We start from the raw sequence: 17642 nt of genomic DNA, 5'->3' as shown, positions 1-17642 counted from the left end.
CAGGTACTCCGCTTTCCTACCACAATCCAAAAATATATACTGGTAGGTTAAGTGGCTCTCGACAAAAAAAAAACTTATCCTAGTGTGAATGTGTCTGTGTGTACATTTGATAGGGAATATAGGTGGTCATTCCGAGTTAATCGCTCGTTATTTTTTTTTTTTCAAAGGAGCGATTAGTCGCTAATGCGCATGCGCAATGTCCGCAGTGCGACTGCACCAAGTAAATTTGCTATTAAGTTAGGTATTTTACTCACGGCATTACAAGGTTTTTTCTTCGTTCTGGTGATCGTAGTGTGATTGACAGGAAGTGGGTGTTTCTGGGCGGAAACTGGCCGTTTTATGGGTGTGTGTGAAAAAACGCTGCCGTTTCTGGGAAAAACGCGGGAGTGTCTGAAGAAACGGGGGAGTGCCTGGGTGAACGCTGGGTGTGTTTGTGACGTCAAACCAGGAACGAAACTGACTGAACTGATCGCACTGGAAGAGTAAGTCTCGAGCTACTCAGAAACTGCTAAGAACTGTCTATTCGCAAATCTGCTAATCTTTCGTTCGCAAATCTACTATGCTAAGATTCACTCCCAGTAGGCGGCGGCTTAGCTTGTGCAAAGCTGCTAAAAGCAGCTTGCGAGCGAACAACTCGGAATGACGGCCATAGATCGTAAGCTCCACTGGGGCAGGGACTGATGTGAATGGGCAAATATTCTCTGTAAGCACTGCGGAATATGTGTGTGCTATATAAATAACTGGTAATAATTAAAGAGAATACTAAGATACCTCAAAGGTAAAAGTTCAATAAAGCTGAGAGTTACAAGATCAACAGATACCATCTTAAAAGTATTCTGTAACGCCGACTGGGGATTAGATGAGGATGAAAGATGTTCTTATACTGGATACCTGTTTGCACTGGCAGGTGCAGCAATAAGATGGGCAAGCAGGAAACAACCCACAGTTGCTCTTTCTACAACAGAGGCAGAGTACATGGCGCTCACTGAAACTTCAAAAGAAACGCTTTGGATAAAAGAGACTTTATGTGAATTAGGTCTTCTTTACCACAGTGAGATTATCAACATAAAGGTGGTCATTCCGAGTTGTTCGCTCAGTGATTTTCTTCGCATCGCAGCGATTTTCCGCTAATTGCGCATGCGCAATGTTCGCATTGCGACTGCGCCAAGTAAATTTGCTATGAAGATTGGTATTTTACTCACGGCATTACGAGGTTTTTTCTTCGTTCTGGAGATCGGCGTGTGATTGACAGGAAGTGGGTGTTTCTGGGCGGAAACTGGCCGTTTTATGGGAGTGTGTGAAAAAACGCTACAGTTTCTGGGAAAAACGCGGGAGTGGCTGGAGAAACGGAGGAGTGTCTGGGCGAACGCTGGGTGTGTTTGTGACGTCAAACCAGGAACGACAAGCACTGAACTGATCGCACTGGAAGAGTAAGTCTCGAGCTACTCAGAAACTGCACAGAGAGTCTTTTCGCAATATTGCGAATCTTTCGTTCGCAATATTGATAAGCTAAGATTCACTCCCAGTAGGCGGCGGCTTAGCGTGTGCAATGCTGCTAAAAGCAGCTTGCGAGCGAACAACTCGGAATGAGGGCCAAAGTGTGATAACAAGGGAGAAATTGATCTTTCTTGTAGCACAAAGCATCATGAACAGTCTAAGCACATACTGTAGCTATAAGACATAATTTCATCCATGAGTTGGTGGAAAACAAGTCTGTCAATGTGGAAAGTGTTGCAAGTGTTGCAAGTGAAGAAAATATTGCCGATATGCTGACAAAAGGACTGTCATCACACTTGTTACATGCATTCCTGATGGAATGTGGACTAGAATATGGTAAATGTTGATTTATTCTTACTGTTTTTGCTTTACATTATGTTTTTCTGGTTACAGGAAATACTTTATTGATTTGTTTGATAAAATGTCATGTTCTTTAAATATGTGACCAGAGACAGTCTTAAGTGAGAGGGAGTGTTAGTGTATGGTGCGCTCTGTGCCTGTCTCCTTCTACATAGAAGTCTATGTGCGCTTTCCCTAGTGTTAATCCTCATGTGCCAAGTGTCACTCGGAGGCGGAGCTATGTGATGTAATCCCCTGCTCCTCCATTTTAGAGAGACTGAGTCCTTAGAGTAAATGCAAGCATGCAGAGCTGAGACCGGGAGCGGATCTCAGCTACAGAGACTTACAGCGTTCCTTTGCATGTTTCGCAGCTCTTGAGCTGAAGCTGAGCGAGACGCCACATCTTCTATACAGCGGGAGTCAGACAGCACGGCTGTGCGGTCCTTCGTCCCTCATCATTGGAGACAACTCCTGATAAGTACCGCTCTCACTGTTGTTACCTTGTATGATATAAGGGGCCCAATTACCTATATCAATACTGTATCTGAGTCACCTGTGTTTACTGAATAAACCTGCATTACTGTTTACGATCATTAAGTGTGTGGGCTGACGTCACTGCACCAGGCAATCCAATACACTCTGCCAACAGTAACTAGACCATTGTGGGCCCCAGAGCAAGATTTTGAAAGGGCCTCCCTGTACTCCATGTTGGGGAGCAGGGAGGGGAAAGTTTAAGGTGGTGGGGGTGAGGGGCAAAATAGCAGGGGCTGGCCATCCAGTGGATGGTGGTACTGGACAGAGGACTGAGGTGTCAGTTATTCTAATATATATGTATATACTGTATGTATATATATATATATATATATATATATATAAAATGTATAAATGTATATATATAGCAACAGAAATGAAGGCACTCAGAGTCTTGTAATTCCATGAATGAATAGTGCATATAATACTAGCTTATACATGCACAGTAATGCCCATTGTGCCTGTGACAGGACGGTACCGTACGAAAGCACTCGCCGCTTTCGCGTCCCGTTGACTGCGCACAGATTGGAAAGTCAAGCCGCACGAGGCCTGACCACATAGGGGATTCCCGCTTACCGTCAGTAACCGCCTGTTACTGACTCCACCCACTGCACTGTGGGCGGGTTCTCGCTGCCACCACCAAACTCCTAACCTGCCGTGGCGTTTGGAACCACGGTTCTGCTCTGTATGTGCCGACGCACTGCCTTACCACAGCTGTGTGGTGCTGACGAATCCCCACTAGCCACTTGCTAGGCCTCTACCGGTAGCTGGCGGAAGGCGGAGCTTGGAGACGCTAGGTACTTCCCTGGACAGCCGGAGGACGGGGCTAGGTTTGGCCTAACCCTGTTGGTCACAAGATGAAGCAGTCTTCTTGAGGCAAAGATGTTTATTGCTCAAATAACCTTTAAAAAGGCTCCTCCCTATTGCTAGGGGTAACAGCATACAATCAGATGTTTTCAGCAGAATAAGATGGAATAACTACCTCCTATGGGCCAGCTGCCCTTCTTTTATCCCTCTCCAAGACCCCTTACCACAGGGGGTAAGCCCGCCCTGTGGTGCACAACCAATCAATGTTTACCCATGAGCTGTGCATGCTCTGGTCTCATGCACAGCTAACATTGTTCCCTATGGACAGTGGGGAGTGGTCGGTCTCCTTTGACTCTCCCATCTGGGAGAGTCAGGATACTCCCCGGTGCCGTTCAGTCTGGCTGGGGGAAGTTTTCCCTCCTAAATCTGACCTCCAGAAACCTGCCCGGGACCCAGCTCACTGCCTGCAGCATGGATTCGGGCTCCAGAGCTGGGCAGCCTGGCTCCCCGGTCCAGGTCTCTAGTCCACTACGGCTGATCTCCATGGAGCTCCAAGAAACCACTCAGCTTGTTTCATAGCTGAGCTGCTTTTCTTTCTCCCTGTGCCCCTTGGAAATGTGAGGCTGGATGGGAAAGCATTCCGTTTTTGGGGAAAAGGTCTGGGAGTATCCATTAGCCTGCACAGCCATGGATTCCCCCCTCCTGGGACACACAACCAAGTAAGTGCAATTTACCTTTAAATACATTACATTTAAATCACACTGTACATGTTTATACATTTAAATACACTCTGAGCCTGCACAGGCTCCACATACCTAGGCACTGCAGTGCCTTACAATACACTGTACTTCCTATTATTTTACACAATGTCTGGTTTGTGGAATACTGTACTAGCCCTGCAGCCTGGCTGCTAGGGCTCTCTCAGTGCTGGAGGTATGGGGCTGGCTTCCCCCATCCTCCAGCCTGCCTTCCTGCCTCTGGGGTCCAGGGAGCTGACTCTCCCTGTCCCCCCAGCGTGGCACTACTTAGTGGCCTCACCGCACGCAGCGGCGCACCCCCCTGTACCGAAGCCCGGCGGCCCGGGACACTTGTCCCGGCCGCCGTGACTCTGGCTTGTTTCAGAGCTGAGGCGCCGGGAGCGTAGCTCCCGGACCCCAGCGCTCACTATCCTGCTCGGCAGCCTATTTGCACCCCCCGCCGCTAGGGAGCTGGCTAGCCCGGTCCCCCATGAGCGGCGCCTGTCTGGTAGCCTCGCCACAGCGTCCGGCGGGGAGCCGGGCTGCGGCGCACCCCCCTAGCCGCTCAGCAGCCCGGGACGTCCGTCCCGGCTGCTGCGGCTGGCCACCCGTGCTGGGCTGAGGCGCCGGGAGCAGAGCTCCCGGCCCCCAGCGGCGGCTCTTACAGAGAGCACTGCAGCTGGAGCCGAGCTCCCAGCCGCAGCGCTCACCCTTCTCCCCGGCGCGCACACTCCAGTGCGCCCCGGGCTACACTGACCACTGCCGGGAGCAGAGCTCCCGGTCTCCGGCGGTCAGCGGCTGCCCTCTCCCCCGGCGCGCACACTCTGCTGAGCGCGCCGGGGGCTGCCCTCACTGCCATGGTCTCCGGAGGGGTCCGGGACCACGGCACACTTAAAAAATACATGTTTTTGAACATTTTATAAACACGGCGCCTAGCGCCCATTACTTTTTAAATATGGCGCCAAGCGCCCATTGTCCTGTAGAATGGCGCCGGGCACTAGGGGTTAACCCCTTCAGTGCCGCAGGCGGCCATTCTCCTCGTGGCTGGGGTCCCTCCGGCCACACTCCTCCCCCCCCCATTCAAGCGGGTCAACCAGGGACCCATGTCCCAACGATTTGGGTCCTGGTCCCGCAGTCCGTTGGGGTGAAGGGGACGCTACCTGGGGGGTGTAGGCTCTGCCTAGACAGTTCATCCATAGTGTAGTGGGCCTCTCTTCGTGGGTGCACAATGTTCAAATAGTCCACCTGAAGTCCAAGTTCAAGGCTCCATCACAAAAGTCTGTCCAATTCCCCCAAGGTAGGTTGCAGCCACCTAACAGGGAGGTGGTAAGTCACCACGGTGGGGGCCGGTTACAAACAAGTGCCACCCACGGTATCCCAACTGTGGCATACCCCACCTCCCACAATAGCAGTATCCTGCTCAACCAGGCCACAAGGTGCTCCTGCCCATATGGCTCTTTCTGGCTCGGTACTGCTCCCAGTCCGTGCAGTGGCGCAATAGTTCGTAACACACAGTCCTGGTCAAGAATGTGCGCCATCAGCACTGGAGCGGGTACCCGAGCCTCCTCTAATGACTGGAATGCCAACTCGCAAGCGGGTGCAAAGTCCACTGACTTGGGAATGCCCTTCCTAGCCATCTCTGTCAAGGTGTTCACTACAGGACTAAAGTCAATGACAACATGTCCGTAGGGCCTTACAGGTTCTAAGGTCAGTACCGGTCTGGGTGATGTGGGTCGGGGACAGCCTCTGGTTGCCTCCACCCCCTCTGGTTTGGGCCTACCCCTGTCTCCTCCCACATGGTGCCCCAGGCACTGCACCTCCGTCATACCTAACTGGCAACTGTCTGCCCTAACTGTCAGACCTGCCCTCCAATCCTCCTCCGTCGACCTATGACTCGGGAAACCTACCCTGTCACCTAGGCCTACTCCTTCCTCCTCGTCCGCTACCTGTGCCACAGTGATGGCGGCCAGACCACCAGCCTCTGGATCCTGTGTGGCATCCACTACAGGGAGGCTGCGTGTCTTCCCCGATCTACTGCGCACAGGCAGGGGACCTGCTATGTCCACAGCAACTTGCTGCAAGGGTTCTCCTATGGGCAGAGGCCCAGAGACAACACAACCGCTGGAGGGCCCCGGCTGCCAACGCATGGCACCAGCCTTACATGTGGTCTGGGCGTCATCCGACATTCCAGACCAGGGTAAGCTCTGTGTCAGGCACTTCAGGGTACGGTCTGTCTCCGGGTTACTGTCCAAAGGGGTTTCGCTGGCAACCGACACCGGTTGCACAGGAAAGTTCCCTGGGGGGACCAGTTGGACACATTCCCTATCTGGTCTATCCCCTCCCACTTTCCTGGCTACCCTGTACCTTAACCCTTCCCGCCAGGTCAACCTCCCCGCCCCAACCCTGTCAAGGCTGCTGCCAGAGTGGCGCCTCATGCCTTTCGGGGACGGGTCAGAGAGTTGAGCCTCCCTAAACTCCTGCCTGTGGCCCTCAATCTCTCCTAAATTGGGACACTCTACAGGGGGATCTAGATGGGGATTACTAGGGTCAGTCTGGTAGGGGTCAGTCATGGAAAAGTCAGTGTGGTTTCTCATATTCACCGCCGGAGTTGGCAAACCACTTGGGTCAGGAGCATCATTGGGCACCCCCACAGGATCACACGAGCTGGAACCGACATCCTCTGCGTTGCTAGGGGACGTAGGCATACCAGAGGCAAAAGGCATGCGGGGTCGATGTACTGATCTAGCCGCTGTGATCTTTTCCTCTGGGCTGGTTGATGCTGTGGTTGGCTGTGCTGGCAGTTGTCTAGCAGCTGTAGTCTTTTCCTCTGGGCTGGGCTGTGCTGGAGTAGCTGATGTCAATGGTGGTTTTGGAACTTGACTCCGGGGAATGGCGCCAACAAACATAGTGACGATCCCACCACCCAGATCATTTCCTAGGACCACATCAGTTGGGAGACCATCCATGACGGCAACTTCTCGCAACTCTGGTCCAGCTCCCCAGCCCAGGTAGACTCTTGCCATGGGAACCGCTTTTTCTGTTCCTTCTGCCAGGGTGACCGTGGCAGTGCGACCCTGCAATACTGCAGCAGGATCTATAAGGTGGGGGCTCACCACAGTGATTGAGGCCCCAGAGTCTCTTAGGCCTTCTCCCTGCAGGGGTCCCACGTGGACTGGCTGCAGGTGCCTCCACATGTTGTGTAGGGGCTGTTTGGCCATGCAGGTGACTCTCTCCGCAGAGTGCACCTGTCTCTCGCCACACTCCATCGGACTGACTGGAGGGGGAACAGTCTCTGTAGGCTCATCTCCTCTCATCAGACAAGCGAGCCGGGCTCCAGCACTCGGATTTGGGGCACGAGTCTGGGGTGCTTGGGATGCAGGACAGTTCATCCTCAGATGTCCGATTTTCCCACAGCCGTAGCACTTCTTCTGCAGTCGTGGCACCGATGATCTCTGATCAGTTGCAGGGACGCTGCGGTGCGGTTGCTGGCCAAGAGCACCCGGGTTGGAAGATGCTTGTCTTTGGGGGTGATGAGCTGTAGGGGGTGGTCCCCTTGGTGGTACAGTCTGTTGGAGCTAGCTGCTGGCGGGGCGCTTCTGCCCCCGTGGCCGAATTGCCACATATTTGTCGGCTAATTGGGCAGCCATTTTTAAGCTGGGTGGCTCCCGATCTAGCACCCACTCCTTCACTTCTTGGGCGCACCTGCGGTAGAACTGCTCCCTGCAGATCAGGTCGATCAGTGCGTCCCATGTAGTGGCTTCCGAATCCTTCACCCACTTCACCACGTACTGCCGCAGCTGGGTGGCGAACTGCTCATGGGTGCTGCTCGGATTCTTGGGCAAGTCTCTGAACTTCTTCCTGTAAGACTCTGGAGTGATGAAGAATCGCTGGAGGAGGGCCTTCGCGACTTCGTCGTAGTTCCCACAGTCCTCCGTCGCCACTCCTCGATAGGCCTCCAAGGCCTCTCCATGCAGAGTGGGCACAAGGTGTCTCACCCACTCTGACTTGGGTAGATCGTGTAGTTTACAAGTCCTTTCAAAAACTTGCAAATGTCCATCAATGTCCCCATCACTGTCTGCAAACTTGGCAAACTGAATACGTCCTGATCTGTGTACAACAGCTGACAACGGCTCCCGGGGTACCACGGCCTGTGGTGCCCGCTCATCACGCCACATCTGGATGATGATCAAGCGCTCTTGCTCCGTTGCCCTTTCCCCCAATTCCGCTAGCCGATCTGCTAGGCTATCCGGGCCGCCCCCCCTGGGACGTTGGGATCCTGGCCCTGCTAGGGATTGCTGGGAAACATTGCTGCTGTGAGAGAGGGCAGGGCTGTGGTTCTCACCGGTTCCTTACGAAGGTCCACTGTTGGGCCGTCCTCTGCGATGCTGACGCCGTCAGTGCTTTCCACCTCCGCCCGATGAGACTCCTCCACGCTCCTGAGCGCCGCCTTCATGACGCTTCTGGACGCGTTGGAAGGGATATCCACACCCTTCCCCTGGCATACGATCTCCAGATCCTCCTTGGACATTCCGCTGAATTCCGCCATCTTGTGCGTTCTCCTGCGCTGCAGTTACTCCTCTCCTGAGTAACTCGGCTTCTCCAATCGGGTGATGAAAAGCCGCCTGGGAATATCCCACCACTATGCCACCAATTTCTGTGACAGGACGGTACCGTACGAAAGCACTCGCCGCTTTCGCGTCCCGTTGACTGCGCACAGATTGGAAAGTCAAGCCGCACGAGGCCTGACCACATAGGGGATTCCCGCTTACCGTCAGTAACCGCCTGTTACTGACTCCACCCACTGCGCTGTGGGCGGGTTCTCGCTGCCACCACCAAACTCCTAACCTGCCGTGGCGTTTGGAACCACGGTTCTGCTCTGTATGTGCCGACGCACTGCCTTACCACAGCTGTGTGGTGCTGACGAATCCCCACTAGCCACTTGCTAGGCCTCTACCGGTAGCTGGCGGAAGGCGGAGCTTGGAGACGCTAGGTACTTCCCTGGACAGCCGGAGGACGGGGCTAGGTTTGGCCTAACCCTGTTGGTCACAAGATGAAGCAGTCTTCTTGAGGCAAAGATGTTTATTGCTCAAATAACCTTTAAAAAGGCTCCTCCCTATTGCTAGGGGTAACAGCATACAATCAGATGTTTTCAGCAGAATAAGATGGAATAACTACCTCCTATGGGCCAGCTGCCCTTCTTTTATCCCTCTCCAAGACCCCTTACCACAGGGGGTAAGCCCGCCCTGTGGTGCACAACCAATCAATGTTTACCCATGAGCTGTGCATGCTCTGGTCTCATGCACAGCTAACATTGTTCCCTATGGACAGAGGGGAGTGGTCGGTCTCCTTTGACTCTCCCATCTGGGAGAGTCAGGATACTCCCCGGTGCCGTTCAGTCTGGCTGGGGGAAGTTTTCCCTCCTAAATCTGACCTCCAGAAACCTGCCCGGGACCCAGCTCACTGCCTGCAGCCTGGATTCGGGCTCCAGAGCTGGGCAGCCTGGGTCCCCGGTCCTGGTCTCTAGTCCACTACGGCTGATCTCCATGGAGCTCCAAGAAACCACTCAGCTTGTTTCATAGCTGAGCTGCTTCTCTTTCTCCCTGTGCCCCTTGGAAATGTGAGGCTGGATGGGAAAGCATTCCGTTTTTGGGGAAAAGGTCTGGGAGAATCCATCAGCCTGCACAGCCATGGATTCCCCCCTCCTGGGACACACAACCAAGTAAGTGCAATTTACCTTTAAATACATTACATTTAAATCACACTGTACATGTTTATACATTTAAATACACTCTGAGCCTGCACAGGCTCCACATACCTAGGCACTGCAGTGCCTTACAACACACTGTACTTCCTATTATTTTACACAATGTCTGGTTTGTGGAATACTGTACTAGCCCTGCAGCCTGGCTGCTAGGGCTCTCTCAGTGCTGGAGGTATGGGGCTGGCTTCCCCCATCCTCCAGCCTGCCTTCCTGCCTCTGGGGTCCAGGGAGCTGACTCTCCCTGTCCCCCCAGCGTGGCACTACTTAGTGGCCTCGCCGCACTTGTCCCGGCCGCCGTGACTCTGGCTTGTTTCAGAGCTGAGGCGCCGGGAGCGTAGCTCCCGGACCACAGCGCTCACCATCCTGCTCGGCAGCCTATTTGCACCCCCCGCCGCTAGGGAGCCGGCTAGCCCGGTCCCCCATGAGCGGCGCCTGTCTGGTAGCCTCGCCGCAGCGTCCGGCGGGGAGCCGGGCTGCGGCGCACCCCCCTCGCCGCCCAGCAGCCCGGGACGTCCGTCCCGGCTGCTGCGGCTGGCCACCCGTGCTGGGCTGAGGCGCCGGGAGCAGAGCTCCCGGCCCCCAGCGGCGGCTCTTACAGAGAGCACTGCAGCGGGAGCCGAGCTCCCAGCCGCAGCGCTCACCCTTCTCCCCGGCGCGCACACTCCAGTGCGCCCGGGGCTACACTGACCGCTGCCAGGAGCGGAGCTCCAGGTCTCCGGCGGTCAGCAGCTGCCCTCTCCCCCGGCGCGCAAACTCTGCTGAGCGCGCCGGGGGCTGCCCTCACTGCCGTGGTCTCCGGAGGGGTCCGGGACCACGGCACACTTAAAAAATACATGTTTTTGAACATTTTATAAACACGGCGCCTAGTGCCCATTACTTTTTAAATATGGTGCCAAGCGCCCATTGTCCTGTAGAATGGCGCCGGGCACTAGGGGTTAACCCCTTCAGTGCCGCAGGCGGCCATTCTCCTCGTGGCTGGGGTCCCTCCGGTCACAGTGCCATATTATACCCCACACAGTAATGCCCATTGTGTCATATTACGCCCATAGGCGTGCGCAGCACATTTTATTAGGGGGTGCACCATCGTAGGGGTGTGTCTAGCACCACCTTTTGGGCGTGTCTAGCACCATCTATTGACGGTCAACGCAATATAAAATACCACCCTTGTACCAATCCTAATAAAGCAGATACATTGTCAGATATTGTGGTGTGCACCAAACAAACACCCCTGATGGCACTCACTGCAATTACACTGCTCCTCCTCAGCCTGGTCTGGCTCCCCCTCTCTTTCCCCTGCAAACTGCAGTAACTCACTGACACTGACAGTCGCAGACTAGTACTGCTGCTGCTGGAAAAACGAGTGATGTGTCAATGCTGCTGCCAACCGCCTGCCAGTATTGAATTTGTCTTCCTTAGAGGAACGCTGGCTGCATGCTGATCCTCATCAGTGGCTGGCGTTGGCATAGCATAGAATGAGAGAGGTGGGCATGTGGCGGGTGTGGTGGGTGGGAGTGCAAGCAGCATGACGTAATCACATCACATCACGCTGTTTTTGTACATGTAAGTGGAGACAAGAGTTTGAAAGCCGGTGGCAGTGGCACCCTTGATTAACCCAGGCATCCGGTCAGTAATACAGTCCTGACAGGGTGCAGCGCAGAGGGGAAAGTAATCAGCCTGCTCGGCGATCGCTGCATCAGGCATGTGAGATAGGGGTGCCGGACATTAGGGGGTGCCTGTGCGCACCAGGAACCCCCCCTGCGCACACCTATGATTACGCCCCACACAGTAATGCCCATTGCAACTCATTACGCCATACACAGTAATGCCGTTTACGCTACATTACACCATTAAAATGCTTAATGCATATTTTAAGCTCTTTTCAAAGACATGTTTATGGGCCAGGTGATGCCTTGTGGGGGTCTGCAGATCTTATTTGAGTGTCTTAATTTGGTGGTTGGGGAGGTGGGTCCCTAACTCACTAGCCCTGACCTACCTTCATTCCCCTTTTGCACTGGCCACTCCTCTGTCACGGTGATTCTCCCTAGCCGTAGCTGCCAGTGCAGTTGGAAGTTGTGATATATCACTTCCGGTATTGCGCACTTCAGGTCCCGGATACTGGACAGAGATCCTCCTACAATATACGTTATAGGACGTGTGGAGGAAGGGGGCAGGAAGAATCCTTTGGGCTGCAGCGTGCGTGACTGGGTGCAGGGGAGCGGCGGGCCCCTCAGGCATTATGGGCCCCGTAGCAGCCGCTTTCCCTGCACCTACTGTATGGTAGTTACGCCACTGGCCCAAGTGAGGTGTTTTGTTTATTGAAGTGTAGTAGAGCAGTTTGTACAGCTGTACGCACAGTTATACACTCAGTGGATCTGGATGGAGCAAAACATACAAAGGACCAGCTGGTCATGTACGATGGTAGCGATGCAGCAATGTAGTGATATTTGCAGGACATCCTTCAGGATACTCACAGGATACAACACGGGATCACTGAAGGTATGTGGAACACATCCGTGTCCTACTGTGGTATTCGAACACAGATAGCGCCAAGCATGCCCAAACCAAATGGTGGCCATCCTGGAGCATTTATGGAGAAAGCGTTGTAGCGCATGCCATATTGCAACAAAAACATCACTAATTTTTAATCATACCTGTATGATATGCAAGCTAAATGTTACCAAATTGTTACCATAAGCATTTATTCTGGAAATAGGGTTATTAACATCTCATTATTATTATTATTATTATTATTATTATTATTATCCTTTATTTATATGGCTTCACAAGGGTTCCGCAGCGCCCAATTACAGAGTACATATGCACATAATCAAAACAGGAAGACAGTGACTTACAGTTGAAGACAATATAGGACAAGTACAGGGTAACTAAGCATAACTACACTAGTAAATGACAGAGATAAATTCCAAGGTGGCCACAAAACTGCGGGATTTGGGCAGTTGAGGATTATTAAAGTAAGAAAAGGATAAGCACATGAGGGAAGAGGGCCCTACTCGTGAGAGCTTACATTGTCATCACACTGTTTATCAGTAAATACATTTCCCTAGCCATTCAGATTTAAGTGAAACCATCTATAACCTTGCTGTGTGTATGTGGGTTTATTGGGTGAATATTGGAGAGGTTTGTTATTTGAATGACCAGATAATGTAAATGATTTGAATCCTTCCATAGTTTGTGTGTTGTGATATTGTATTTCACTCTCGCTAGTAAACAAGGTATAATTAAATGAGGTTAAATAATCAAATATCTTCTTATATTGTCTGCTGTTCTATTATGTAGGAGGACGTTTGTATTAGTCTGAATGTTGTTTAATCTTGCTGTATTTATGATGTATGGTCTTATATTTTATGACAAGAAAAGTTACCCAGGTAAACTGAGTCTATCTCTGCTGTCTAGAAATGTCTCATTTTCTGCTTCCAAGCCTGCTCCGTCTGCAATCTGCATATCATTCTTCCACCGTTCCATTCCATACATCACTGCCCCCCACCCCCTGCTATGTCCTGCCACCACTCTCCTCCACCCACCACAGGATATCAGTAGGGCCCTGATGCTTTAGTGGAGGTGTGGCTAATTGTGTACTGACACAAATGTGTATCCCACCAATGGGGGGCATTGCTCTACCTCTCTAGTTTACCGGGGCCCCCCTTAAAGTTCATGGCCTGGGTAATCTGTACCTGTCCCACCCTCTCTCAGCACCACTGCCTCATTCCTCATCTGTGGCACTAGGTCTGATCCATCTTGTTTGCAGTAGGAGCCGTTGGAAGGCCATCACCCACAGCGCATGCATTCAGTAAATGGAACAGACCTTATGAAATTATTGGAACCTTGATAACTTAATTAATCACTGCTTATTTTAACATCCTGCAGAAACACTTGTGCAAGGTTTCTACGGAACTTTGTGATTAATTGAATACCATTCTGCAAATGGAAAATAAAAGTGGAACTTGAAGAATGTATCTTTTAAACGTTCCACTTCCTGTAAATTTTGTAGTTTATTTGGAACTTCACTGCAACCCTAGTTTACATCCCTTCATAACTAGGAGGGCTTTTACAGTCACACCCAAAGCAACCTTGCCCTCCTCCTCCATCCACCTCGCATTTTACACAGGAAATCATTTATGTACATGCAGTCTCAGACTGGGGCATGGAGGGCCCACCGGGAAAATGCAGTGGTAAGGCTATTTGCTAAATATATATAGCAATACTGCTAGTGCATGCATGATAATGTACCAGACTCATAACAGCAATGTACTGTAGAAAATACACCACAGTCCTGTACAGTATAATTTGACTATGTATAATTCAAGTGCACAATCTGGAATCTGATCCCTAGAGGAAAGGGTGGGGCCCCAGGCGGTGGGGCCCACCGGGGGTTTCCTGAACCCCTGTGGGCCAGTCCGACCCTGTGTACATGTGCAGAACTGTATTCCTCCTGCTCCCCCTTTTTTCCCCCCATCTACATCAGGACACTGATTCCTATGTCTTCAACCCAACCAGCACCTGTTCAGTAAGCGACAAACCATTCCATCCCAACCAGTGCATGCTCAGTAAGCAGCAATCTCCTCCATCCCAACCAGCACCTGCTCAGTAAACAGCATTCTCCTACAAACCAAACAGCGCCTGCTCAGTAAGCCGCAAGCTCCTCAGTATTCACAGCAATCCACTATGAACAACCCCCGCCACTGAGAGACAGGGAGGAGGACAGCTGACCGGTAGGGGCTAATATTTGTAAAAAAAATTCTCAGGTGGGGAACAATAGGATTTATGTGGGGAGAATAAGGATTTAAGTATTTATGGGGGGAATAATGTGAATAATTCATGTGGGGAGCAATAGGATTTATGTGGGGAGAAATGTGATTGATTGATTTATGTGTGAGCAACATGATTTCTGTGGCGAGCAATAGGATTTATGGAGGGAGCAACATGATTTATGTGGGGAGCAATGTGATTGTTTTTTTCTGTGTAGGCCAATGTACTGCATGTGTGTTGTTTTTTTTACTGTGAGGGCCAATGTGTGTTTTTTATTTATTTTTTCTGTGGGGAACTGATGGTGCGCCTTGGCAATTTTAAAATATTGTTCGGTGTGCCGCGAGTAAAAAAAATAGGATTTTAATACCTACCGGTAAATCCTTTACTCTTAAGGGCCCTACTCACTGGCCGAGGTGCCCGACGGCCGATACGGCCGACGAGCGACCCGGCGGCGGGGGGGGCAGTGACGGGGGGAGTGAAGCTTCTTCACTCCCCCCGTCACCCGGCTCCATAGACGTGCAGGCAAATATGGACGAGATCGTCCATATTGGCCTGCATGCACAGCCGACAGGAGACCAGCGATGAACGAGCGCGGGGACGCGCATCGTTCATCGCTTAAGTCTCCACACTGAAAGATATGAACGAGATCTCGTTCATTTATGAACGAGATCGTTCATATCTTTCAAAATATCGGCCAGTGTGTAGGGCCCATTAGTCCGTAGAGGATGCTGGGGTCACATCAAGAACCATGGGGTATAGACGGGATCCGCAGGAGACATGGGCACTTTAAGACTTTCAAAGGGTGTGAACTGGCTCCTCCCTCTATGCCCCTCCTCCAGACTCCAGTTATAGGAACTGTGCCCAGGGAGACGGACATTTCGAGGAAAAGGATTTATTGTTAAACCAAGGTGAGATACCTACCAGCTCACACCTCAAGCACGCCGTACAACATGGCATTCAACATAACGCACGTCAACGGCATGAACAACGTCAGCAACAGGCTGACTAAAAAAACGTAACACAACGTGTTGAAACGTAACAAAAAACTGCAGATACAGTACGCACTGGGACGGGCGCCCAGCATCCTCTACGGACTAAGAGAAAAGGATTTACCGGTAGGTATTAAAATCCTATTTTCTCATACGTCCTAGAGGATACTGGGGTCACATCAAGAACCATGGGGTTATACCAAAGCTCTAGAACGGGCGGGAGAGTGCGGATGACTCTGCAGCACCGATTGACCAAACATGAGGTCCTCATCAGCCAGGGTATCAAACTTGTAGAACTTCGCAAAGGTGTTTGAACCCGACCAAGTAGCCGCTCGGGAAAGTTGTAATGCCGAGACCCCTCGGGCAGCCGCCCAGGATGAGCCCACCTTTCTGGTAGAATGGGCCTTCACCGATTTCTGTAACAGCAATCCAGCCATAGAATAAGCATGCTAAATCGTATGACAGATCCAGTGCGCAATAGTCTGCTTGGAAGCAGGAGCCCCAATCTTGTTGTGAGCATACAGGACAAACAGAACCTCCGTTTTCCTAAACTCAGCCGTTCTGGCGACATAAATTTTCAAAGCTCTGACTACATTGAGAAACTTCGATTCCAGCAAAGCATCAGTAGCCACTGGCACCACAATAGGTTGGTTCAAGTGGAACGACGAAACTACTTTCGGTAGAAATTGCTGACGAGTCCTCAACTCTGCTCTATCTTCATGGAAGATCAAATAAGGGCTCTTGTGAGACAAGGTCGCTAATTCAGACACCCGCCTTGCGGATGCCAAGGCCAACAGCATGCCCACTTTCCAAGTGAGGAATTTCAACTCTACCTTCTGTAAAGGTTCAAACCAATGAGATTGAATGAATTGCAACACCACGTTAAGATCCCACGGTGCCACTGGGGGCACAAAGGGAGGTTGGATGTGCAACACGCCTTTCACGAAAGTCTGAACTTCTGGAAGGGAGGCCAATTGTTTTTGGAAGAAAACCGATAAGGCTGAAATTTGTACTTTAATTGAGCCCAACTTTAGGCCCGCATCCACACCAGCTTGTAGAAACTGGAGAAAACGTCCTAACTGAAATTTTTCCGTAGGAGCCTTCCTGGATTCACACCAAGACATGTATTTTCTCCAAATACGGTGGTAATGTTTAGACGTTACTCCTTTTCTGGCCTGAATAAGAGTGGGAATGACTTAGTTGGGAATACCCTTTCGGGCTAAGATCCGGCGTTCAACCGCCAAGCCATCAAACGAAGTTGCGGTAAGTCTTGGAACACACACGGCCCCTGCTGTAACAGATCCTCCCTCAGAGGAAGAGGCCAGGGATCTCCTATGAGTACTTCCTGAAGATCTGGATACCAAGCCCTCCTTGGCCAGTCTGGAACAATGAGGATCGCTTGAACCTTTGTTCGTCTTATGATCTTTATCACTTTTGGAACGAGTGGAAGCGGAGGAAACATATACACCGACTGAAACACCCACTGTGTCACTAGGGCGTCCACTGCTATTGCTTGAGGGGCTCTCGACCTGGAACAATACCTCTGAAGTTTCTTGTTGAGGTGAGACGCCATCATGTCTACTTGAGGAATTCCCCAAAGACTTGTCACTTCTGCAAAGACCTCTTGATGCAGACCCCACTCTCCTGGATGGAGATCGTGTCTGCTGAGGAAGTCTGCTTCCCAGTTGTCCACTCCTGGAATGAAGATCGCTGTCAGAGCGCTTGTATGCCTTTCCGCCCAGCGGAGAACCTTTGTGGCCTCTGCCATTGCCGTTCTGCTCTTTGTTCTGCCCTGGCGGTTTATGTACGCTACTGCTATGTTGTCCGACTGAATCAAGACGGCCCGATTGCGAAGAAGATGTTTCACTTGTAGAAGGCCGTTGTAAATGGCCCTTAACTCCAGAACGTTTATGTGTAGACAAATTTCCTGGCTTGACCATCTTCCCTGGAAGCTTTCCCCCTGTGTGACTGCTCCCCAACATCGGAGACTAGCATCCGTGGTCACTAGGATCCAGTCCTGGATCCCGAACCTGCGTCCCTCTAGGAGGTGAGAGATGTGCAGCCACCACAGGAGTGAGATTCTGGTCTTGGAAGACAGGATTATCCTTCAGTGCATGTGCAGATGGGACCCGGACCACTTGTCCAACAGGTCCCACTGAAACACTCTGGCATGGAATCTGCCAAACTGAATGGCCTTGTAGGCCGCCACCATCT

This window comes from Pseudophryne corroboree, chromosome 4, assembly GCF_028390025.1.
Source record: "Pseudophryne corroboree isolate aPseCor3 chromosome 4, aPseCor3.hap2, whole genome shotgun sequence".
NCBI lineage: Eukaryota > Metazoa > Chordata > Amphibia > Anura > Myobatrachidae > Pseudophryne > Pseudophryne corroboree.
The sequence above is the reverse complement of the archived record's forward strand: the minus strand, read 5'-3'. Positions refer to the sequence as shown.